We start from the raw sequence: 10,841 nt of genomic DNA, 5'->3' as shown, positions 1-10,841 counted from the left end.
TGGCTTCAGGGGCCTCTCTGCGTGGCTTGCACAGGGTCCTCTTCTCCCTGGGTCCTCACATGGGTTTTTCTCTGAGTGTGTGTCCTGATGTGTCATCCGTAAGGACCCTGGTTGTATCAGGTTATGGCTCAGCCCAATCACTTCGTGTAACCTTACTGACCTCTTTGAAGACTCCATCTTGAAATACCGTCACATTCTGAGGTCCTGGGGATTCGGGTTTGAACATATGAAATTTGGGGGCACACAACTCGGCCCATTTAGCTTACAGGAGAATTGTGTACATAAGGCAAAACTTAAAAAATAACAACTTAAAGCTTAACACTAAAAAATAACAACTAGCCTCATGAATACACATCTTATTCTTTAAAATAATTTTTTGAAATGTTTATTTCTGAGAGAGAGAGAGAGAGAGAGAGAGAGAGAGAGAGAGAGAAACAGAGTGTGAGTGGGGGAGGGGCAGAGATCGAGGGAGAAGCAGGCTCCAGGCTCTGAGCTGTCAGCACAGCACCTGACGCGGGGCTCGAACCCCCAGACTGTGAGATCATGACCTGAGCCGAAGATGGGTGCTTACCTAACTAAGCCACTCAGGCGCCCCAACACATCTTATTCTTGAAGGGCATAAATGTTCCTATATCCCCACTCTCCAGAAAATTGGCTGGTGAAGACAAGAGAAGTTTTAACTTCTGAGGCTGTTACAATCCCTGTTGTCCTGCCAGAAGTTGCCTGCCCCGCCCCTCTGCTCCCGTCCTCGCCTGCCCCCTTGGCCAGCAGGAGAAACAGGAAGGCAGAGGTGAGAGGCCGAGGAACACTGTGAAAAGCTATAGTTTCTCTCCGTTTCTCCTAGTAGAGATTGCAGTGTTGCAGAGACTGATGTGTTATAAATACTGATTTTCTTCTGTAGCCCACCATTCCAGATTAGACAATTTAAATTACTTACTGGTTTGATAACATCTTAGCTCTTTTTTTTTTAAATTTCATTATTTGATGCTGGGTCCTCATGCCCCGCAGCCTAAATCGCTATCTTATTATATGTGAAAAGGTAGTATTTTTCTGCCTTTATGTCTTCTCATTTTGAAGGCAGTAGCTTGCAATGGAATCCACAAAAACAGAACGTGTTTTATTAAAATGCTACCTCTAATTCAGGCTGTGTGACTTTGGACAAGTTACTTAACTTCTCTGAACTTCGTATCCCTCATTGAGTGCAATGTGATCCTGTAAGGGAGAAGTGAGAAATTTCATATAGAACAATAAGCCCATTGCTCAGCACATAAACCTTTTCTTCTCTAGGTTAATTATGTAAATGGAAACATGATTGCCAGAACGTTCCCTTATATCATCATGAAAATAAAGGGTCCTGTACAAAGACCCCAAAAATCTGAACTGTCACCCCAACTCAATGTCTTCTTCCGAGCTCCGTGCCTCTTTGAGCCTCCAGACTTTTTCATATTAAAATGGAGTGAATGACTGCTACACTCAGCATGTATGTGTCCCACCCTTCTTCCGCAAGATATATTTTAAATTCTAATGCCCAATAGGATGGTATTTGGACGTGAGTCTTCTGGGAAGTAATTAGGTCATAAAGGTGAAGCTTTCATGAATAAGACTAGAGCCCTCATAAAAAGAGGCCAGAGGGGCGCCTGGGTGGCTCAGTCAGTTCAGCATCCAACTTTGGCTCAGGTCATGAGCTCAAAGTTTGTGGGTTCACGCCCTGCATCGGGCTCTGTGCTGACAGCTCAGAGCCTGGAACCTGCTTCGGATTCTGTATCTCCCTCTCTTTCTGCCTACTCTCTCAAAATTAAATAAACACTAAAAATAAATAAATAAATAAATAAATAAATAAATAAATAAATAAATAAGGAGATCCAGAGAGCTAGCGAGCTTTTTCCCACCATACAAGGATACCACCAGGAGCTGGCAGGTCTACAGTCTGATCGTGGGCCCTCTTTCACCAGAACCAGACCAGGCTGACACTCTGATCTCAAATTTACAGCTTCCAAAACTGTGAGAAATATATATTTTTTTTCTTTATAGTCACCCAGCTGGCATTTTATTATAGCAGCTCAAATCAACTAAGACAATGGCCAACGTTGGACTCTACACAATTGATCAGGAGGACAATGCATGCAAAGCACTAAAATACAGAGTCATTGTGCCTTCACACAGCAGGCTCTGCAGATGAGACAGAAGCCTGTCCTCTGACAGGTGGGGTTCCACTTTGGGGAAAGAGCATTAATCCTTACAAGTTACCAGGAGGTTGAAATGTTTGGTAAACTTAGTGAACATTTCTCTTACAAAAGCTATTGCTTAGCAAAACAAGACAAAAATAGGAACCGGAGGAAAGAGGGCAGTGTGTAATTTTTGTGAGTCAAGATTTTTTCACCCAGTATTCAGGATCATCTCATAATTCTGAGCAAATTGGAGATGGAAATAGGGCCATATTTCCTAAATTATAATTTTCCGGGTCACATCTCTGCATCTTAAGATAAACCTGGTGCCAAAACCAAAACAAAATAAAAAGAGGGGGTGCGTGGGGGGTGGGCATGGAACCAGGGTAGCTCTGTGGGTTAAGCCTCTGATTTTGGTTCAGGTCATAATCTTGGAGTTCATCGGTTCGAGCCCCGCATTGGGCTCTGTGCTGACAGCTCAGAGCCTGTTCAAATCATCTGTCTCTTTCTCTTTCTGCCTCTCCTCTGCTCAAGCTCCCTGTCTCTCTCAAAAATAAATATTTAAAAAAGACTAATAAACCCATTATGTGCCTCAAATAACATATTTTACGAAAGATGACTAAACAAAGTTACCAATGAGGTAACTAAAACAAAGAAATAGTGAGGAGAGTAACTTCAAGTTTGCAAAACTGTTTTCTCTGTGACTTAACAGAAGAGCTGGATTTTCTTGTTTGTTTCTTTACTCAATTTGTGGTATTGACAGCATGCAGTCTCCAGAAAGCTCCAGGGTCCGTGTGTGAGAGAACAAGGGACAGAAGGGCAAGTTAGTTCTTAATATTGTTATTACAAAGTTTTTACTTTACGGACCTCTGAAAGGGTGTTAGGGACCCATGGAGTGGAGTTCAGGGTCTCTGCTTGAAAACTTCTGGTGTCACCGAAAAAGCACGGTGGCTTGGAAGGACCTGAATTCTAACCTATGATCTTCAGAATTTATTTCACTTCTCTAAGCCTCTGCTTCTCCCCTCTAACAATGAGTGCTTTGGATTCAATTTTGGCCAAAATCTTTTCCAGCTATGACATTCCCAGCTGCTCTAAGTTGGGGTGTTTAATAAAATTTGAACAGAGCAGACTTTTCCTTCTTTTTCTTTTGTTTTCCCCTGCTCGCCATCTTCCTGGGGTGGGGGGGAGCGCCTGGACCAGGTGCTGACTGAGCTAGGATAAAGGAAGGGAGTCTTTGTGCCATTCAGAGATGAAAAAGCTACAGTTTCCGAGCAAAGGAAAGCCCAAGGCTGTTTTAGAAACATATCACCTAATCGTCAGGTAGGAATCCTTATCTATTCCTCCTTCGGAAGGGCAGATTGGAACATGATGATTGGAGATCGCATGACGCGTGATTAGAAACATATCACCTTGACAGTGTGGCTCAGTACTGACCCCACAATGGACTAGTAAGGGCAGATTTTATTTATTTCTTTTTATTTGTCATCTTCCTCACCAGCATGACCTCATCCACAGGATCTCAATCCCCCTCATCTACTTCCTGAAAAATCCTGATTGGCTATTGAAGTCCCAGGCTTAACACATGTGGTGAGGCTCTGGGATAGAGAAATAAAGAAGCAAAGTAGTTTAGGAAATCCAAGGTCTCAAAAGAGGGAGGCAAATGGAGTCCCCAGGGAAGTCTGCCCCGCCTGTAGGTGGTGGGCTCTGAAGTCGTGAATGATGCCCTGGCCCCCACCCTTTCCTCCAGAGACGCCGCCTACCCTTACTCTTGGCCAGACAAGTCAAGGGGCAGTTATCAGACTTAAATGGGCACCAGAAGCTCTGGGAGGACTTGTTAACACAGACGGATAGGCCCGCTCCTGTAGCTTCTACCTGCAGCTGGTCTGGGGCCAAGTCCTGAGAATTTGCATTTTCAGTAAGTTCGCAGGTCATCTTGTTGCTTAGGTGCCTGGATCCCAGACGGCACTTTGAAAACCATTCGCATTCTGTCAATTACTGAAAGTGATCTGAGCTAAAAGAAAAGAACACATTTTTGGGCTCTGAATTTCTGTAATTAGGCAACAAAACAGCTATATTCTCTGATACAATACAAATATGTTCCCTTCTGATCTCTTATTATTAAGGGTGAAGCAAGAGGGTCATATCACCCCTCATATATTTTAGCAGAGCTCTTCAGAGTGGGGGGAATTTATAAGAAGCACAGAGATTATAACATTAAAAAAGGTTTATTTAGACAGCAAGCATGCGAGTGAGTGGGCAAGGGGTAGAGAGAGGGGAAAAGAGCAGGTTCCATAGTCAACGCAGAGCCCAACGTGCACCTCCCATGTCAGAAACCATGAGATCGTGACTTGAGCCAAGAGTGAGTCAGATGCTTAGGGCGCCTGAGTGGCTCGGTGGGTTGAGCAGCCGACTTCAGCTCAGGTCATGATCTCACAGTTTGTGGGTTTGAGCTCCTCCTGGAGCCTGGAACCGGCTTCTGATTCTGTCTCCCTCTTTCTCTGACCCTCCCCCACTCACACTCTGTCTCTGTCTCTCTCAAAAATAAATAAATGTTAAAAAAGAGAGACAGATGCTTAACCAACTGAGACACTCAGGTGCCCCTAATTATAACTTCCTTCTTTTCTTTCTTGAAAGTGAGCAGGAGAGGAGCAGCAGAGAGAGAGAGAGAGAAAGACACAGAGAGAGAGAGAGAGAGAAAGACACAGAGAGAGAGAGAGAGAGGGAAAATCCCAAGCAGGCTCCACACTGACAGTGCAGGCGCAACACGGGGTTTAAACTCACAAACCGCGAAATCATGACCTGCGCTGAGGTCAGTCGTTTAACCAATCGAGGCACCCAGGTGCTCCATTATAACATTTTTAAAAAGCTCATTTACTATTTTGCTTTCTCTAGGAGAGGGAGAGGACTTCCATAGAGGGATGGCAGGGGGTATTATATTACTAAAATCTTAATTTGAACAATTCCTTTCTAGTCATTAGAGTCCAGCTGTAAAGTATTAGATGTGAACATGAGGCTTTGGTTTATGATTCAAGAGTTTAGGGGCACCTGGGTGGCTCAGTCGGTTGAGCGTCTGACTTTGGCTCAGGTCAAGATCTCACGGTCCGTGGGTTCGAGCCACATATCGGGCTCTGTGTTGACAGCTTGGAGCCTGGAGCCTGCTTCCAATTCTGTGACCCTCTCTCTCTCTGCCTCTCCCCCGCTCACGCTCTGTCTCTCTCTCAAAAACAAATAAACATTCAAAAAAAAAAAGAGTTTAGAAATAATCTGCAGCTATCCTCAGCAGACTGAGTCCATGCCTTTGCCATCTGGGTTTAACTTGTTTTCCATGAACTTTCACCAAGTATAAAACAACATCAAAGACTCTAGAGATTAGTATAGATGTAGTCTGTTATGATGATCAATCTTTGGCAGCCCAGGACTACAGTCAGAACCTTCCCTGGAGACTGTAAGGGTCATGGGGTTAGTTCTCAGTGGCCTCACTGGACCAACAGGTGGGACAGTAGTCACTCAGGTAAACAGTGCTGTGCTGGGTGGTTTTACATACAGTATGTCATGTAATTCTGGTGATTCTTTGTAGTGAGAAACCACGTGTCCAAGGGAGCAGGGCTTAAACAGGCAGAACACTGATTTGAGCTATTGTATGTCTGACTCGAAAGCCCACAGTCCTCAGGAAGTGCAATCAATGCTGAGTCAGTAGATATTTATTAAGCATCAACATTGTGGGCATGAAGAGAACCTAGCAAAAAAGTCCCTGCCTTCATGGTGCTTCCATTTTAGGGAAGAGGAATAACTGTGTTCCCAGAAGGGATCAAGTCAACATTCCTATTTTATACATGGGGAAGCCAATGTCCAGAGTTGCTGAATGGTTTCTATATTGTCACATGTCAATGATGTCTGACATCTCTCAATCAAAAAAGATATTAAAATCAAAAGGAAATTTATTTTTGCCAAGGTAAACCATCAAGGTAAAAGGGAGACTGGTATCTAGGCTTTCACATGGTCTCTCTGCCGAGATCAGGCATAGACACCAAATTCTAAATCTTCACCCTGACATCAAAGTCCATTCATGGTTAGGCTCAGAATCAGTCTTCCTGTTCCTGTGACAGGCCAAACTTGTTTTCACCTCACCTCAGGGCCTTAGTACTTTCTATTCTCTCTGCCTGGAATATTCTGTACTTGGATCTCTACGTGTCCAAGTCTTCCTCGTCATTCAGATCTCAACTCTAGAGGATGCCCTTCAACAGGTGTTCCCGCCCCCTGACATCTGGGAACACCGGCTGCAACCCCAGCCTGTCTGGAGAATGCAGCTTGGCCGTCCCCTACAGGGCAAGGGCTCCCTGTGTCCAACTGTCAGAAGGAGGGGAGGGTACTGTCTGGTCTCAGCTGGCTTTCATCATCTTCCGTCTCACTTCCCTAGTTTCTTACTTTACATATTGGGATCAACTCCCAAATAAACCACTTGCCTACAACTTTTTGTCTCAAGGTCTGCTTTTGTGGCAACCCAGACCTAAAGGCATATTTGACCCTGTCCTTCATAACTGTTTTCCTCATAGCACCACTTCCTTTTTAAAAGTATCTACTTTTAGTTTGTTTACTTGCTGATCATCTACACTGCCATCCTACCTGACCTACCCATCCCTTCCAACCCTTACTACCCCACCAAACAGATGCCTAATAAAATACAAACATGGTGGTGGAGTAAGAGGACCCTGAGCTCATCCCATCCCTGTTTTCAGCTAGATATCATCCACATCCAAGTCAATAAACTGGAGAGCGATCCAAAGACTAGTGGAACAAACTCCATAACTAAATTTAGAGAAGAAGCTGCATCTGAAAGGTTAGGAAGGTCAGAAAAGTGGAGGGAGGCTGCCTCCGAGGGGGGGGGGGGGTTGCTGCACGTACAGATAGGGCAGGGACCTGGGCCCTCACACCAGGGAACTCACATGAGGAAGGCTAATCCCTATTACATCCCCATTAAAAAACCAGGACTGATTTCATGAATTTGTACAAACAGTGGGACCTGGAACCTGGAGATTTAAAAGTCACCTGTCTCAGCATTGGGCCATCTGGAAGCACAGTGATAGGTGGGTCACTGCCCTTAAAGAGACAGCCACCTGAGTGGAGACGAAACATAAAAATGGCAGTTTACACAAAGCAGTAGCGGGGTTGGGGGACACAGCGGGAACAGGAGAGGGATCTGTTCATACTGATTTCAGAGCATGTTGAAAGAGTTCAAAAGCAAAGGAGCTGCCAGGCACATTTTTCTTCCTTGCCCCCAACATGAGCACAGAGCCACCTGTGGGGCTAGCATTGGGTTGTGCCACTCTTGAAAGTTCTCCTGAGGACACATCTTTCTAAGCCTGCTAGCCATGGACCTGGTCTTGGAGCCAATTTTGTAAACCTCAGGATGCCCTGACCAGCCAGTGGGTGCACAGCTACCACTGTGTGCCATGCACCCCTCCCCCACCTCCTCCCCAAGTGTTCGCCCTCAGCTGCAGCTCCACGTCTCACTCAGTCTCGTGCCTCCAGCCTGCCATGTGCACAGCTACTGTCAGCTGCCCTGCCCAGCCCTGTGCCCCTGGGTGCCCAAGCCTTAAACTCCTAGCCAACGCAGAGCTTCAGGGGGTCCCCAGAGGGCTAATGACCCAGTGCAAATTATGCTGCCCTGTTCCCAAGTTTCCTGGTAGCCATGCTTCTCCCCTCGCCTCCCTGCTGGTCTAACTGGGTTCCACTGACACCACAGAAAGCAAGCACAGCACACAAGAGACAGGGAGTCAGTGCAGACAACCACACCAAAAGGAAAAATGATGCAGGCACAACAGCAGGGCATAAGTAACACACATAAGACACTTCCCTGAAGTGCCAGGTTCTGACAAACAGCTGACACTGCAGGGCACTCCAGACTTTTTATTTTTTTAGCTTTATTTATTTATCTTGAGATAAAGAGAGAGAGAGAGCATGAGCAGGCAAGGGGCAGAGAGAGAGGGAGAGAGAGAGAATCCAGCAGGTGCAGCGCCATCCTTGCAGAGCCCAATGCAGGGCTCAATCTCACTAACCACGAGATTATGACCTGAGTTGAAACTGGACACTTAACTGACTAAGCCACTCAAGTGCCCCAAGAACCTGTTCTTTACACAGCTACGACTTTCAATTGTAGAAGACACAGCTGACATTCTTAACACATAGAACAGACACAGAGTGGAGGACAAAATGAGAAAACAGAGAAATTTGTCCCAAATGAAAGAACAGGACAAGGTCACAGTCAGAGATCTAGGCTAAACATATATAAGGAACATGCCTAACAGAATTAAAAGCAATGATCATAAGGATTCTCACTGGACTTGATGAAAAGGCAGAAGGCATGAGTGAGACCCGTAACACAGAGGTAAGGAATAACATAAAGGAGATAAAAGGCATAATAAATAAAATGAGTAACAACTTGATGGAATGAACAGCAGGATGGAAGAAACAGGAGCAAATTAGCAAGCTAGAAAACAGTAATAAAGAGTAATCAAGATGAACAAAAAAGAGAAGAATTATGCAAAATGAGAATAACTTAGGGAACTAACTCTATCAAATATAATAATATTCATATTATAGGAGTCCCAAAAGAAGAGAGAGAAAGGGGAGATGAAAATTTATTTGAAGAAATAATAGCTGAAAACTTCCCTAATTTAGGGAAGGAAACAGATATTGAGATCCAGGAGGCACAGAAAACCCCCAACAGAATCAACAAAAGCAGACTGATAACAACACATAATTGCAATTATATTTGCAAAATGTAGTGATAAAGAAAAAAATTAAAGCAACAAGACAAAAGAAGTCATTAGCTTACAAGGGAGAATCCATAAGGCTAGCAGGAGATTTTTTCAATAGAAACTTTGCAAGCCAGAAGAGAGTGGCATGATACATTCAAATTGCTGAATGAATGGGAAAAGTATGCAGCTAAGAATACTCTACCCAGCAAGGCTATCATTCAGAGCAGAAGGAAAGAGAAACAGTTTCCCAGACAAACAAAACTTAAAAGGAGTTTCTAACCACTAAACCAATTCAGCAAGAAATACTAAGGGGAAATATGAGGGTAAAGGATAGACCAAAAATGGTAGTATAAAAGTAGGAAGACAAAATCAGTAAAAATAAAGGTTTCTGTAAAAAATCAGTTAAATAACTCACAAAAAGAATATAATATATGATGTATATTATATTTATGTAATATATTATATAAATGTATATTTACATAATATATATATTTACATAATTTATAACAATATAAACCTAAAATATGGAAAGTAGAGGAGAAAAGAATGGTTTCAAACTTAAATGACCAGTAACTTAATATATAGGAAGAAGAGGTTATATACAAACCACATTTCAAAAGTCACTAATAAATATGTAAAGAATAAAGAGAAAGAAATCTAAATATATCACTAAAGAAAAATCAGCAAAATGATGGAATGGATTAAAAAAACAAACAAAAAACAAGACCCAACAAGAGACCTATTTTAGACTAAAGACACCTGCAGATGTAAAGTGAGAGGATGGAGAAACATCTATCATGTAAATGAATGTCAAAAGAAAGCCAAGGGAGCAATACTCAGAGCAAACCAAATAGACTTTACTTTCTAAATAAAAAACAAACGATGTTGTGGTGCCTTGGGTGGTTCAGCTCAGGTCATGATCTCACAGTTCATGAGTTTGAGCCCGGCATCAGGCTCTGTGCTGACAGCTTGAAGCCTGCTTTGGATTGTCTCCTTTTCTCTCTGCCCCTCCTCTCTCTCTCTCTCTCTCTCTCTCTCTCTCTCTCTCTCTCTCTTTCTCTATCTCCCAAAAATAAACATTAAAAAATTAAAATTAAAAAAAGGTATTTATTTATTTTGAGACGGGTAGGGACATGAATGGGGGGAAGACAGAGTAAGAGGGAAAGAGAGAAAGAAGCATGCTCCAAGCTATCAACACAGAGCTGGATCTCAGAAATGGTGAGATCATGACCCAAGTTGAAATCAAGAGTCAGATGCTTAATGGGCTAAGCCACTCAGGTACCCCAGACAAAATAGACTTTAAACCAATGACTGTAACAAGAGTCAAGAAAGGACATTATCTAATAATAAAGGGGACAATACAATAAGAATATATAACAATTGTAAATATTTATGCACCCAACATAAATACATAAAACAGTTAATAACAAACATAAAATAACTAACCAATAATAATACAATAATAGTAGGTGACTTTAACACCACACTTACATCAATTGACAGATTATCCCAACAGAATATCAGCAAGCAAACAATGGATTTGAATGATACACTAGAACAGATGGACTTAACAGATATATTCAGAACAATCCACCCTAAAACAGCAGAATACAGATTCTTTTCAAGGGCACATGGAACATTCTCCAGGATAGATCACATATTAGTCTATAAAAGAAACCTTGACAAATGCAAGATCAAAATCATACCATGCATATTTTCTGACCATAATGTTATGAAACTAGAAGTCAACCACAAGAAAAAATCTTGAAAGAACACAGATTCACTGAAGATAAATAACATACTATTGAACAATGGCAGTGTCAACCAGAAAATCACAGGAGAAACAAAAAAAGTATATGAAAACAAATGAAAATGAAAACACAATAGTCCAAAAATCTGAGATGCAACAAAAGTGGTT

At 42.7% G+C, this 10,841-nt stretch overlaps 1 protein-coding gene, 1 long non-coding RNA gene and 1 other non-coding gene across 5 annotated transcripts in view; 1 reads left to right on the top strand and 2 right to left on the bottom strand.

The window, feature by feature from the left end:
• KCNIP4 (potassium voltage-gated channel interacting protein 4) overlaps positions 1–10,841 on the bottom strand; it is a 1,120,978-nt gene that overhangs the window by 345,978 nt on the left and 764,159 nt on the right. The window lies entirely within an intron of this gene.
• On the top strand, positions 3,479–3,599 carry LOC115303709. Its single transcript, XR_003914205.1, has one exon. It is a non-coding gene; the product is annotated as a U8 small nucleolar RNA (small nucleolar RNA).
• The window catches only part of LOC115298956, a 41,292-nt gene continuing 34,057 nt past the window's right edge, over positions 3,607–10,841 (bottom strand). Inside the window, exons 2-3 of the long non-coding RNA XR_003911911.1 lie at positions 4,038–4,176; positions 3,607–3,760 (exon numbers count right to left, since the gene is read on the bottom strand). This is a non-coding gene — a long non-coding RNA (uncharacterized LOC115298956). The remainder of the gene's footprint in view (positions 3,761–4,037; positions 4,177–10,841) is intronic.

The sequence above is a fragment of the Suricata suricatta genome, chromosome 1, assembly GCF_006229205.1.
Source record: "Suricata suricatta isolate VVHF042 chromosome 1, meerkat_22Aug2017_6uvM2_HiC, whole genome shotgun sequence".
Taxonomy (NCBI): Eukaryota; Metazoa; Chordata; class Mammalia; order Carnivora; family Herpestidae; genus Suricata; species Suricata suricatta.
This window is presented reverse-complemented; position numbering and strand designations above follow the sequence as displayed.